At 43.1% G+C, this 6452-nt stretch overlaps 1 pseudogene; it reads right to left on the bottom strand.

Moving 5' to 3' along the window:
- Positions 1–1444: 1444 nt before the first annotated feature.
- Positions 1445–6452, bottom strand: part of LOC112181243 — a 59411-nt pseudogene continuing 54403 nt past the window's right edge.

Below are 6452 nucleotides of genomic sequence, written 5' to 3'. Positions count from 1 at the left end.
TGGAGGGGTACGGCCTCCACTTCATGTTCCACAAATGCCTCATAGTAAGGCTTCAAGCGGTGGCCATTCACCTTGAACTCGTTATTTGTATGTTCACTCTTTATCTGCACAGCTCCATGAGGAAACACATGAGTGATAACAAAAGGCCCAATCCAACGAGAACGAAGCTTACCTGGGAAGAGTTTGAGACGAGAATGGAAGAGAAGAACTTTTTGACCCACAACAAAAGTCTTCCTTCGAATCATTTTGTCATGGAATGCCTTCGTCTTATCCTTGTAAATTTTAGCACTTTCGAAGGCATCATTCCTAATCTCCTCTAACTCTTGCAATTGCAACTTCCTATGAAGCCCAGCTGCATCAATATCCATGTTGAACTGCTTCACAGCCCACCAAGCTTTGTGCTCCAACTCCACAGGTAAATGGCAAGGTTTGCCATAGATAATTCGATATGGTGACATACCTATGGGAGTTTTGTATGCAGTTCTGTAGGCCCACAAAGCATCCTCTAGACGCAAGGACCAGTCCTTTCTGTTGGGGTTCACAGTCTTCTCCAATATCCCCTTAATCTGACGATTAGAGACCTCAGCCTGCCCACTAGTTTGTGGGTGATAAGGTGTAGAAACCTTATGTGTGACATCATATCTCTTCAAGAGAGCCTCAATCGTCCGATTGCAAAAATGGGATCCTCCATCACTAATGAGAACTCTGGCATTCCAAACCTGCTAAAATGTTAGACTTGATAAAATCTGCAACAACCTTAGAGTCATTAGTTCTAGTGGCTTTGCTTCCACCCATTTGGAAACATAGTCCACTGCAAGCAAGATATAGAGAAACCCAAAAGATGAAGGGAAAGGTCCCATGAAATCTATACCCCAGACATCAAAGATTTCACAGTTATGATATTAGTTAAGGGCATTTGATCTCTTGGACCTAGGTTTCCTGTTCTTTGGCACTTATCACAAGTTATACAATAGGCATGTGCATCCCTAAACAATGTTGGCCAATAGAACCCAGACTCTAGTACCTTAAATGCAGTCTTCTTAGACCCAAAGTGTCCCCCACATGCTTTAGAATGGCAAAAAGAAAGTATGGCATTTGTTCATGTTCAGGCACACATCTCCTAATCAGTTGATCAGGGCAATATTTCCATAAATAAGGTTCATCCCAAACATATTGCTTAACAATTTTCTTAGCCTATCCTATGAGCACGTGACATGGTATCAGGAATCTTTCTAGACACAATATAATTCACAATGTCTGCATACCATGGTTCACTTACCTGAAGTCCAAAGAGCTGCTCATCTGGAAATGTCTCCACCAGAGGGAGATGGTCTTCTTCATGAACCAAGCGACTCAAATGATCAGCTACCACGTTTTCACTACCCTTCTTGTCCTTGATTTCCACATCAAACTCTTGCAAGAGTAGGATCCATCTGATAAGCCTTGGTTTCGCCTCCTTCTTGGTCATCAAGTATTTCAAAGCTGCATGGTCAGTAAAGATAGTAACTTTGGTACCAAGTAAGTAAGAGCGAAACTTCTCAAGGGCAAAGACAACTGCAAGGAGCTCTTTCTCTGTGGTGGAGTAATTCATTTGTGCATCATTGAGAGTCCTTGAGGCGTAGTAGATGGCATAGGGCAGCTTTTCCTTCCTTTGTCCCAAAACGGCTCCAACTGCGTAGTCAGAGGCATCACACATTAACTCAAAGGGCAAGGACCAGTCTGGAGGTAACATGATGGGGGCAGATGTCAACAACTCCTTAAGCTTGTCAAAAGCTTCTTGACACTCCTTGTCAAAGTGGAAGGGCACATCCTTCTGGAGTAGTTGACATAAGGGTCTCGAAATCTGAGAGAAGTCCTTGATGAACCTCCTATAAAAACCTGCATGGCCAAGGAAAGAACGAATCTCTCTCACAGAAGTGGGAGAGGGTAAGTGACGCACATATCAACCTTGGCTTTATCAACCTCTATACCCCTAGCAGAGACAATATGTCCTAGAACTATTCCTTGCTTAACCATAAAATGACATTTTTCCCAGTTTAAGACAAGGTTAGTTTCCATGCATCGTTTCAGAATTATTTCCAGATTATTAAGACAATCATCAAAATTTTTCCAAAAACTGAAAAGTCATCCATGAATACCTCTATGATTTTCTCAATATAATCTGAAAAGATACTTACCATACATCTCTGAAACGTACCTGGAGCGTTGCAAAGTCCGAAGGGCATACGTCTATAGGCAAATGTTCCAAAGGGGCAAGTGAAGGTTGTCTTCTCTTGATCTTCATTTGCAATTGCAATCTGGTTGTAACCAGAATATCCATCCAGAAAACAATAGTAGTCATGTCCAGCTAGGCGCTCAAGCATCTGATCAATGAATGGCAGAGGAAAGTGGTCTTTCCTTGTAGTTGCGTTGAGCCTCCTATAGTCAATGCACACTCTGTGGCTGTGACTGTCCTTTGGGGCACCAGTTCGTTATCAGCATTCTTTACCACAGTGATCCCAGACTTCTTGGGCACGACCTGAACTGGGGAGACCCACTTGGAGTCTGAAATAGGGTAGATCACCCCACAATCAAGGAGTTTGATAACCTCCTTCTTCACTACTTCCATCATTGGAGGGTTGAGACGACGTTGAGCCTCTCTAGTAGGTTTAGACCCTCCTCCAGAAGTATCCTATGGACGCAAGTTGTAGGGCTGATTCCCTTGATGTCCGCCAATGTCCATCCTATGGCGGTCTTGTGTTGCTTCAACATGTCCACCAACTTCTCTTCTTGTGGAGTCGTTAGTGCAGAGGACACAATCACTGGTAAGGTCTCCTTGTCCCCTAAGTAGCATACTTCAAATGGTCTGGAAGAGGTTTTAGCTCAAGTTCTGGGGCCTGGACCACTGAAGGTAAAGTCTTGTTAGTGGATAACTGAATGGACAAGGGAGAAACAGACTTACCTATGAAGGGTGATGCCTCAAGGAAGGAGACGTTTTCAATGATTTTCTCCTCACAAGTGTCTTTCAACTTGTCCTCTGGGATGGTGACGCCTTCCTTTGTATAGCCTACCCCACTCTCAAGGGTAGTGACTAGGGTATCCTCATGCATAACATCAAACATTTTCTGCGCAAGTTCATCCAAAATGTCAGCAGAAAAACAATCATTAACCTCTAGGGGATACCTCATGGCTTCAAAGATGTTAAAGCCAATAATGTCACCATCGAACTCCATTGTAAGAGAGCCTTCATACACATCAATCTTCGTCCTAGCTGTCCTTAAGAAAGGACGTCCCAAAAGCAATGGAGTGGAACTTACAGGGGAGTCCTCCATTTCCAATACATAAAAATCAGCTGGGAAGATAAGATGGTTAACCTGTACAAGTACATCCTCCAACAAACCTCTAGGGTATGCATTGGATCTGTCAGCTAACTGAATGATAACATTGTCAGATTTAAGTTCCCCTAGACCTAGGGTTTCATAAACTGAATAGGGCATAACATTAACAGATGCACCTAGGTCTAGCATAGCATTCTTAAATCTAGAGTTACCAATAGTACACGGAATAGTAAAGCTTCCAGGATCCTTACACTTTGGAGGAATCTTTCTCTGAATCAGGGCAGAGACATTCTCACTTACCTTTACCACCTCCTTTTCACGGTTTACTCTCCTAGTAGTGCAAAGCTCTTTGAGGAACTTGGCATACTTAGGGACTTGCTTGATGGCCTCTAGGAGGGGTAGGTTTACTTGCACCTTCTTGAAAGTTTCCAAGATGGCTTGGTCACTTTCATCCTTCTTAGATTGGGCAAACCTGCGTGGGAAGGGCATGCAAGAAGAAGAAGGGTTAGCAATAACCGAATCGATAGGTTAGAATTATTACCTTTGATTTCCGGTTTGCCTTTAAAGATGAGGATGCCTTGGTCTCTTCCTTTGACGTTGCAGGGTCCTTCTCAACACCCAACTTGGTGGGCTCTTGGTCTTCCTCAATCTCTATGCTCATTTGGACCTTCTTGGGTTGCTTGGGTGGATCCACCAATGGTCTTCCACTCCTCGTAGTCACAACTGATGCATTCTCCACATTACCCTTAGGGTTAGGTATTGTGCCACTAGGAAGCTTCCCAGTCTCATGAATCTTGCTCATGAAGTCCACAACTTGGCCCATCTGCTTCTTAAGATCTGCAATATCCTTAGTGTGGGTCTGTTGTCCTTGAATCAAAGCTTGAGTAGAGTTTGTCAAGGCTTGGGTGGAACTTGTCAAGGCTTCCAACGTTTTGTCATAGTGAGACATTGAAGGTCCTGAGTTCTGTTGAGGAGGAGGCATGTAGGGCCTTTGAAAAGATGATCCTTGGAATGAAGGCCCTTGAGGACGTTGGAAGTTCCCACCAAGAGGATTCTGAACATTATCATTGTTGGTCCACTTGAAGTTGGGATGGTCCCTCCATCCTGGGTTATAAGTATTGGAGTAAGGGTCATGTCTAGGACGTTGAGGTCCTCCTTGATATCCTCCTTGATACCCTCCAATAGCATTTGCAGATTCCCATCCTCCATTCTCATTGAGTTGAGGGCACTGATCTGTAACATGCCCTTGCATAGAGCATACTCCACAAGCTATTGTTGCACTTGGTCCCTTGGAACTTACCACTTGATTCATGAGTAGAGTAAGCTTACTCAGTTGGTCTTCAATGGCAGTATTCTTGCTCATCTCATGCACCCTACGAATAGAGTGTCCTACCCCCTCATATTGTTGGGAGTTCAAGGCACGATTAGCTATAAGCTCCTTCCCAACTGCAGGTGACTTATCCACGAAAGCTCCTCCAGCTGCAGCATCCAACATTTGTCTTTCCAAGGGTAAGAGTCCTTCATAGAAACATGTGAGTAGGGTCTCATCCTTCATCTGATGTTGAGGACATTGTGCAAGTAAGGAATTGAACCTCTCATAGTAAGCAGCATAGGACTCATCATGGGCTTGCTCTATTCCACTGAGCTTCTTTCTAAGTGTGATGACCTTAGAAGCTGGAAGTATTTCTCCAAGAAGGCCTTTCTCATTGTTTCCCATGATGTGATACGTCCTGCAGGAAGTTCATATAGCCAATCCTTGGCTCTATCAGCTAGAGAGAATGGAAATGCTCTCATCTTCAGAAGATTCTCATCTGCCCCTTGTGGTTGCATGTTTGCACAAACAGATTGAATTCTCTGACATGCTTGTTAGCATCCTCCATATTAAGGCCATGGAAGATAGGGAGCTTGTGCAACAGTCCACTCTTAAGCTCAAACTCTGCTTGTCTTCCAGCTGCAGGGGCAGGGTATACTATGCCTGTAGGAGGTCCTCCTTCAACAGTTGCGGTGGAGAGTTCCCTAATAGATGCCATTCTCTCTTCTTCGACTTCTTCAGGTGGTGGTGAAGGTGGTGGTGTAGAGTTGGACGAAATCACAGGTGAAGGTGACGTGAAGGAGGAGATGGACTTGGTGTAGGTGATGTAGACTCCTCAGAAAAGTAAGTCCGCTTCCCTTGCTCGTTAAATGTGTACTCTCTGTATGTTGAAGGGGAAGGGCTTGTGTGCTCAAGAAGTGAAGGACCCTTCAAGCGAGCGAGCCTTGCTTCGATTTCCTTTAGTGTAGAGGATCTAAAAGGCTCGGTCATTCATAGGAATCCTGAACGTCATCAAAATTCAAAGAAGTTAGCAAAGTATAAAGTGAGTTAATTACAAATTAGTGATTTATACATCAACCTTACTATTCACGAGTCACTATTCACAAGTTACTATTCACGACTTTACTATTGACGTTTTATACAAGTATAAATAGAGTATAAATTACAAACTATCCACAATCTTTTCACAAATAAACCACGTAAGAAGTTTATACAAGTATAAAATGTACAAACAACACAATTTACAAGTGGAGGTTATGTTCAAGTATCTTATTATCTTTACAAAATAAAGTTAATATCTCAATTGATTACAAGTTGTAAGTCGAGCCCAATAGAAACCACTACTATTGGTGAGATACGATCTAGGGATAGTCGTCTAGACATAAGTCGCTTTCCTTTGTTTCAGAAGGCTAGATGGCCAGATTAAGAGATAAGTGAGAGGGAGGACTCATTTTGGTGACACTACGGAGGCTACTCCCTCATTGAGGTTTAGGCCCCTATCGGCTACTCCCACATTGTGGTTTACGCACAGTCTATAGTATCTCTGAGATCCAATTTGAACCCATCACCCAGGGTCTCAACCTAGACACCACCTATATGCCCTTACTCAGCTTGAAAAGAACTCATGTGTTAGACAGTTCTCCAAATGCTAATAAAAGCCGCCCTCAACCTCATAAGACCTTAGAAAGGCACTAATGAAGGGTTAAGGCCAATATTAACAAAAGGGCCCTTATCTACTCATACGATTTTACACACTTATAACAATCAAGACGTTAACAATATTTACAATTAATTCTTTACATTTCTTTTGTTTAACAAGATTA

This window comes from Rosa chinensis, unplaced genomic scaffold (genome assembly GCF_002994745.2).
Source record: "Rosa chinensis cultivar Old Blush unplaced genomic scaffold, RchiOBHm-V2 RchiOBHmChr0c15, whole genome shotgun sequence".
Lineage (NCBI taxonomy): Eukaryota > Viridiplantae > Streptophyta > Magnoliopsida > Rosales > Rosaceae > Rosa > Rosa chinensis.
This window is presented reverse-complemented; position numbering and strand designations above follow the sequence as displayed.